Source organism: Fukomys damarensis, unplaced genomic scaffold, assembly GCF_012274545.1.
Source record: "Fukomys damarensis isolate Sample0158 unplaced genomic scaffold, DMR_v1.0_HiC HiC_scaffold_10, whole genome shotgun sequence".
NCBI classification, from domain to species: Eukaryota; Metazoa; Chordata; class Mammalia; order Rodentia; family Bathyergidae; genus Fukomys; species Fukomys damarensis.
In genome coordinates, this window is record NW_022900922.1 from 29,345,655 (window position 1) to 29,354,390 (window position 8,736).

The following is an 8,736-nucleotide window of genomic DNA, read 5'->3' on the forward strand; positions in this document are numbered from 1 at the left end:
CACTAAGTCTATTTGTGTACAAGAAGGCTATTGATTTTTGAGTATTTACCTCATATCCAGCTACTTTACTGAATCTATCAATTGAGTCTAGTAGTCTTTTGGTAGCGTTTTTTGGATGTATGATGCTCTATGAGCATCATATCATCAGCAAATAATGACAGTTTCACTTCTACTTTTCCTGTCCTTACTGCTTTTCTTTATCTTATCTAATTGCTGTGGCTAATGTTTCCAAAACTATATTGAACAGTAGTTGTGATAGTGTACATGCTTGTCTTATTCCTGATTTTAGCATGAAGGTTTTCTGTTTTTGACCATAGAGTGTGATTGGTTTTTCATAGATAGCCTTTATCAGGTTGAGACAATGACATCTATTCCAATTTTCTGCAGGGTTTTTATCATGAATGAGTGTTGAATTTTGTTGAATGCTTTTTCTGTATCTCTTGAGATCTCAGATTGTATGTTTTTTGTCCTTGACTCTGTTAATATAGTGTATTACATTTTTGATATACATATGTTGAACCATCTTCGTAGCTGAGGAATAAATCTGACTTGGTCAGGTTGTATAATCTTCTTGATGACCCTCTGTATTCTATTTGCCAGTATCTTACTGAGGATTTTACATATATCTTGCTAAATTCTGTCTGATAATATTAAGAATTTTGTATCTATATTTTTTCCAAAATGATAGACAGAAGAATTTAATACATGTAATGCTTTTCCTTCCATTTACACTATCATAAGTTACAAAGTATTGTTCACTTCACAAAATAAAACCATTTCCAGATAATTTTTTTGACAGTATCAAGAAGTACATAAGCTACAACAAATGAGTTTGTACAGTTGGAAGGAAGGCTGAATAATAGGGAGCAGACTGAATGGTTCTGACCCCCAGTTGACAATGGAGTCCATCTGCAGGGCCCTGGGGACTTCTCAGGACAACAGCTGCACTGTGCACCTCCTCTCACAGCACACCACACATGGCACATCTCTTCTGGTCAGTCCAAAACAAGACTTGTGAGTAGTTACATGACTCATCTCAGACAATCAAGGAAAGACATAGAAGTTGGATTTTTTAAAAATCTAGGTTTACAGTTTTTGATGTTCTAAATATTTTACCTATGTTACAAAATATAGAAATCTTGGTGTGAAAGGCTCATGTGGAGATAAATATAACCAACAGGATGAACCTATAGTAATAAAATCATATGAAATTATTTCTCATACAGGAAATATTTAGCAAAAACCAACCTTATTCACTCTTTACTTTTTAAAAATAGGTTTGTTTATAAAACAAAAATGAAAAAAATTCAAAAATTATTCTACAGGGTTGCTTTTAGTCAATACACAAATGTGGCAAAAATTCAACTTGTAGTTAACATATGAATTTGGAGTGTTTAGCTGAAAAGAGGAAAAAATGCTAACTTTTTTTTTCATGGCCCAGATACATCCAGTGTCCTCAAATTATTTTACATAAAATGACCACATTCTGCACGTTCTAGGTTACACACTCATTATCTGGGAAGGCAGTCACCAATTTCATGACATATGTTGGGAATTCACAAAATTTTTATGGAAAGACGATTTGTGGATATTTCAGACCATCCTATAACTGTTATAAGTCTATACTACATGACAGCAGAATGCTAGTACCTAAAAGCAAAAACCATCAAAAGCAGGGGCACATGTGGCAGGTAAAATTTCATTGAAAAGCACTAATAGCAACAGAGGTATGTCAAGATAATACTACATTTGTGGTCAAACTTTCAGGGCATCACAGCAAGAATGCAGAACAAGGTACACAGGGTAATGGTCAATGCAGTGCATTGAGTTCTATTTGCTAAAATAAAATAACATTCTTGTAGGAGAAATAAAAATACATTTTACAATATAGGTTTCATTTAACATTTAATGTATAGAATTGTCTTCTTTCTGTGAGTGGAAAATGTATAACTATATCAAGTACCTTTAGGAATTAAGTTCCCTTTTATTACTGATAAGATTGAAGCTTAAATGTCTACATTGTTTTTTAATAAGTTAAAGAAAGATATATTAATCACTCTTCCAGCAAAACAGACACACATATGAGGCACAGCAAAAGACCCAAGGCTGGGTCTCGCTTGCCCTCACTCTGTTCTTGAGTAGAGGAGGGCATGTCTATGAGACACAGTACCCAATTCAGTGATCCACTGTGGTCCAGGAAACTCTGTCACTTGTTTGAAAAACAAATCAAGTGTAAGGCATGTTTTTATTCCTTTAGATCTGTCAACTAGGATGGGGCTGGGCCATTTAGCTCATTTCCTTGTTGGACTAGAACAAAACATCTTCGTTTTCTATCAAAATCTGCACAATCAGCTTTTGGTACCGCATATCATGGAGGGTTGTAAGGGTGCTGTCCTCAAGAGGCCTCTTCAGGGTGGGCCCAAACATGATCCCCAGATTTTCTGTGTTCATAAAATTGTCCTTTCCATTCATAGTAACTTTTTTGAGGTGGATCATTAGGTAGCGCAGGGTCTCACAGTGGGCAGGAGGCAGCAACATCAGCACTTCATGGACTGCTTCCAGCCTCTCATATGCACTGGAGATTTTTGCTGCTTCTATAAATTTAGAATAGGTATCATAAGTGATGACAGGGATGGGTAAGTCTCTGAAATACAGTTTCAGAGCTCCAGTGATGATGTTTATATCTGGATAGATGTTGGCAGATATATTTGCCTTTTCCCCATCTCTATCAAATGCCATCTTGACAACTTCAATGTGTTCTGTGAATCCCGAGACTCTATATAGGCCTTCTGACTTCAATCCTGAGCACGGGACTCCTTGGGCGATTAGTCCCCACATGAAATTGGCACAGTATTCACACTAGTGTGGGCCTCAGAATGTGGGGACCTTGAAGAGTTGTGTGTCTTCTCATAGTTGAAGTGGTTGTCACTGTGTGTAAGTAAGGGCAGCCCTTCGAACCAAGGAGGAGATCTGGGAACAGGCAAAGAGTTTGAGAGGATGCCAAAGCAAGCTGGCTTTGACGCCCACCTTCACCCCTAAGGACACAGCCAGGAGCTCTTGGCGTTTCCTGCCTTACTTAGACTTCCAAACCACAGCACACTTTTTCTCATTTTCCAGCCACAGTTCCTGGGAGAACATAGTGCCTGGTCTCAGCTCTCCCTACTTTCCCCTGCAGAGTCTTGTATCTGTATTCTTAAGGGAGTTTTCCCCGCCTCCACTTTTTAGGAGATGAAGAAAGGCTAGCATTAAATTTCTGTTAAATGTTTAGTACAATTTTCTTGTAAAACCATCTGGGTTTAGATATTTACCCTTTATAAATTTTTAAGTTATGTGATCATTTCCTTAACAGTTATAACTAACTATTACAACATCATTATTATAGCCTGAGGTTCTAAGACTACAATAGTCTTATGGTGCTATAAAATTGTACGTTATGGTCAGAAGACAATTAGATGAAATGCAGTAATGTGTGCTTTTTGAGGCATTTTATCTAAGTTGTCAAGTATGTGTGAATTATCAAAATGGTCTCTTAAAAATATATTGAAAAATATAATACTCATACGGCACTGCACAACAAATATGCATCTCAATGAAAATAACCACCTATAAAGCAAACATTTACCTATCATCTAGGTATAAAGAGTAATAACCCTAGTGCATCTTCTGAACACCACTGATATCTCCTTTCCTCCAGCAGCACAGGTTCCAAGACACCAACATTCATGGGTGCTCAAGCTCCTTATTTGAAAGTGTAAAATGTGCACAGAACCTAGGTACAGCCTCAAATATGCTTTAAATCATCTCTAGGTCATTAATATCTTCACATTGTAAACACTATATAAATCGTTGTTATGGCACACAATGCCTTAGAGAGATGGATGGTGTAGACAGCTAGAGCTCCAACTTGAGGAGCACACATCAGAGCTTTTCTACCACAGGAGGGGAAGCTGAGGTGTTAGTCCTTAGTCTGGCCCTGAGTTGGTTGATGCTTCCTGCAGGTTCTAAGAGATGGCAAGAACACCTCTGTGGTGCTGGGGAAAGCCTTTGGTTGGAGCAGGTAGGAGACACAGGAAGTGGGGTGACACAAATTGTCTCCCAACTTTCAGGATCCCCAGAGGTGGGCCCAGAGGCTGGGATGGGGCATCAACAATACAGCTCTCCATAGTAGGTGAATTGCTTTATTTCACTCTGGTTCTTATTTGCATTTCCTGTGTTGCTCATGAGGCAAAACACCTTCTTATAGGTTCTTTGGCCATTTTTGTGGAAAGTGATTGGGACTTGATAGTTCTAAAAGTTAGTTTGGGAAAACTTGTTATCTTTACAGTTCTGAGCCTTTCAATCTATGAACATGCACTCAAATTTAAAAATTTCTATCACTATTTACATCTCTCCAAAGAGTGGCTTTAGGCATATTTTATTATGGTAAGCTTGGATATTTGATAGCCTTTGAAGCTATAATTAAATAATTTTTGGTTTATGCGTATTTCCCCATAACAATCTTTAAAGCATAAAGCTAGCAATATAACTCCCCTGCCTATATCCTTGAATTGCTTTTGATTACCTGCAGGAAAAAAATCAAAACCTTATTCTGCCTCAGAGTAATAGCACAGTCTATCCCCGGTTCCGCCCTGTTTCATCTGCTCTCTCTTTCCTATACCTTGGGCTCCCTTCCAGGCCCTCACACTACTGCATCTGATCCTTCCCATGTCTTTTACCAAAGTAACTCCTACATACTCTTAAGAACTTGGTTTACAGATACTCTTCTAACCTCCAACCCAAGTCTAATTCTTTTTCTGGAAACTTCCTATTTTGTACTAAGTTTTTCTCCCTACAATTTATAGTTACATAATATGTGTTATTATTTGGTCTCTTCCACTCCCACAAGATGTCAAGCTTTATATGGACAAAGACCATAAACATCTTAGTCTCCATAGTAACCTGCTTCCAGTTAAACAGACAGCATCTAAATGCTTGTTGAATTAATGCATCAAAGAAAGTATCAGTGGAGGGATAAACAAGGGTACACAGGAAGAATGGGTGGGCTTGAGGTGGTTCCCTAGTTTGGGGACATATGGAATCCTGGGACCTGAAATTCTAAGGGCTTTGATTCTCGGGCTGAGGGAATCAAAGGAGTCGTGGGCTTCTCCACAGAGAAAGCACCTGATTGTGATATCAGTTGGTAAGAATTTATTTATCCCTAAATTTTTGTTTTTGGAGACACGGTCTCACTATGTAGTTGAGACTGACCTGAAACTCACTATGTAGCCCAGGCTGGTCTTGAACTCACAGCAATCCTCCTGCCTCAGCCTCCTGACTGCTGGGATTACAGGCGTGTGCCATCATGCCCGGCTATCCCTCAATGTTTAACGGGTACTCTGCCTATGTTTCTCTCCATATGGTAGTCTTTTAGCCATTGCTTACAGTCACATGTTTCTGGATCTACATATGTTAATTTGACCTTCAGGACCAGCTTCCAGGAAAAAAAAAAAAAAAAAAGATAGCTACAAATAAATGCCATGTTGATCCCAGGAGGTTAATCAGAAACTATTCTAAAAGTTTACAAATGACTTTGAAATGCAAATTCCGAGATTTTTAAGAACCTATTTTATACACTCACTTAGCTGTATTTGGTGCTAATGACCTATTTCTGTGATTAAATGCCAAGCTTTAGGATAAAGCTTCCATGGTGCTCAGGTTTTCTTCGAAAACACAAATTACCAAAATTCATTCGAGAATTCATAGCTATGATACTCATATCTATTAAAGAAATTAAGTTTGCAGTTCTTTTAAAAGAACTTTGTTGCTGGGCATCTAGTTCAGTGGTGCCACTGCCTGCCTCGCAAGCACAAGGTCCTGAGTTCGACCCCAAGTACCACAAAAAAAAAAAACAAAAACAAAAAGAACTTCCTATATAGGATCTTTTTTCAGAAAAGAAAATATTTGCCATTTGCCAATTCATTTTATGAGGTTCTCATTATCCTAATAATAAAACCAGAGAAAGAAAACACAGGAAATGAAAATGACAGAGATAACATAGCATACAATAAAAATTCTTAGCAAATAGCAAATCAAATCCAGGAAGATGTAAAAAAGAAATGCATCATGACCAAGTGGGGTTTATCCTGGGAATCCAAAAGTGGTTTTAATACTCATAGTGCATAAACTGTAACTTTCCATAATTTTTATCGTGAAATTGGAATCATAAAGATACACTAGTATAGCTAATATTTAAAGAATTCACAGTAGCCAGTGTTGACCAACACTGGATGAGAATGCTTATGGAAAAAGGTACATTTGGGGAACATGTGATCATTTCTTATAATTTTAGATATAAATTTACCATACAACCCAATAGTTCCTCTTCCAGGTTTTTGCCCAAGAAAAACAAACACACACACTTAAAAAAATATGTCCCCAGTGGCTTATTTCTAAGAGACAAATATCAAATCCTCATGAATAAGCAAGTGGATAAGCAGTATCTTAGCCATATACAATGAAACTCTACCTATTAATAAAAAGGGATAAAAAACTGGAGAATTTTATTAACAAATGCAGCATGGGTATATTTCAAAAACATGCTGAATAAAGTCAGACAAAGAGAGAACATATGATTTATGTACATAAAGTTCTAAAATAGGTGAATCTGATCTCCAGCGACAGAGAGCAGACCAGTTAGTTGCCTGGGGCTGGGGCAGCACTGACAGCAAAAGGAACAGGAGTGAAATTTGGGGGCTCATGGAGAAGTTGTATATCTTGGTTTTGGTTGATAGATTCATTTATCAAAGCATCAACTACTGTGCATCACTATAGTGGGTACATTTCAATGTATGTGAATTATACTTCAATAAAATTCATTTAAAAGGAGGAAAGGGAATGAAGGGAGCCTAGGAAGTCACTGGATTTGATCGAGATCATGATCCAAACTCAGGTCATTTAATTCTCAATACATCACCTTTCCCACAAAAACCATCACTTCCCGATTATGCCAAAATGTAACCATTACTTTTAAGTAATTAGGAAAAGTAAGAAAATCTTTTCAGAAATTACCACTTATCATGTATTTGTTATCAAATTTCCAAAACTTTAATGCAATGAGCATTTTGGTCTCTGCTAAGGGCAAACACACACTTGGCAAATGACCCAGGTGAAGCTAGAGGTAACCTAGTAGGTGCCATGAAAGATGATTTGTGATTCTTGCTCCTGTCTCTTTTCTCATACTCACCTTTCTGCCACGGCTGAAGCTAAATTCTGCTCTTGTGGTTCACAATCCACAGCTCGTACCTGCTCTACTAGAAATGATACCTGCTGTAATTTATAGACGTGTAAACCTGCTCTCACAGTTTATATGGATGTACACTTTCAAGGTATTGAATTAAAAGAGACATTTATTTTATTCCACAGCATCAAGGCAGGAAGACCTATGGTGGCCTTACCCTGTTTCTGTTAATGTTCATATTTACCAGATTACCTAGCCAGCAGCACCCAGTCCTGAGAACTTCCTATCTTCACCATGCAGTGAAAATAATAATGCCTTCCCTCTGGTATTATTAGAATTAAAGGGCCATAACACAAGGAAAAGCCACAATAAATCTTTCATTTCCTTCTCCCTTCCTTCTTTTCTTCTATTCTCTCTTTCCATCTTCTTTGATATATAAAATGTTAGAAATAGAAGAGACCCTAAAATGTTTTAATTCAATTATCACCTCTTATAAAAGAGAGAAGGGAGATGCTGAAGAATCTTCCAACAGCCATTGGCAATCTCTGGATTACAGTAATCTTTGCAGTACACCCTGGTGATACATCTAGCTGGGAAGTTAGACATTCTAGGTCCTGATGTCCAAGATTTAGACTGCCAGCCCTCCACATCCACATGTTCCACATCTGTGGATTCAACCAACCATGAGTATAAAATATTTGCCAAAAAAAAATGTATCTTCCCAAACAATGTGAAGACCCTTTTCCTGCCCTGATTCCCTAAACAATATACATAACAACTACTTACATAGCACTATCTAATTGTGTTAGGTGTCATAAACAATCTAGAGATGATATCAAGCATACAGTAGGATGTGCATACATTCTATGCAAATACTGTGCCATTTTATATAAGATACAGATACCAAGGGGTGACTGTATGTACATGAACTTAAAGTTCTGAATAAAAAAGGACATCAGAAAGGATAGTTCTCTTACCTCCCACTGTTCACTCAAGAACACTCAAACAGACTAGAAGTTTCCTGTTTTAAAAGCTGCTCTGAAAAATAGTTTGTACAACCTCTGGTAAACTTTTGTAACCAAAGACAATATTGGATATCTTCCCATAAGCACCTCTGTCTAAATTATAATTTATGGAAGAAGAGTAATTTCCAAGAGAAAACTCTTAAGGCCCTCAAGGTCCACAATTGTTCAGAGGTGACCAGTTACCATCTGGGGGCCTTCTACATCCTGCAACTCCTTCAAACCTTGAAGACAGAACTTTTCTACTGTTGAGTCTTGCCAGCTATGTTACAAGGAGGAAGGGCCAGATGTGCTCTCTCGCTATGCATGTGACCTGAACCTTCCAATCAGAAGTTCCCATCAGACCATGGTACTCAGTGATACTAAGATTAGAACTTAAGGCAACTGCATCAGGAGAAGTGACTTACAATTCAATTCATGGAAGTAGTAGCATACAGAGCTCTGTTTCTTTTTTTCTTTTTCTTTTTTTTTTTTTTTTTTTTTTTTGGTTTGAACTTG

The 8,736-nt window shown here is 37.5% G+C and overlaps 1 pseudogene; it reads right to left on the reverse strand.

The window, feature by feature from the left end:
* Positions 1–2,303: 2,303 nt before the first annotated feature.
* LOC104861429 lies at positions 2,304–3,138 on the reverse strand (annotated as a pseudogene).
* Positions 3,139–8,736: the final 5,598 nt, after the last annotated feature.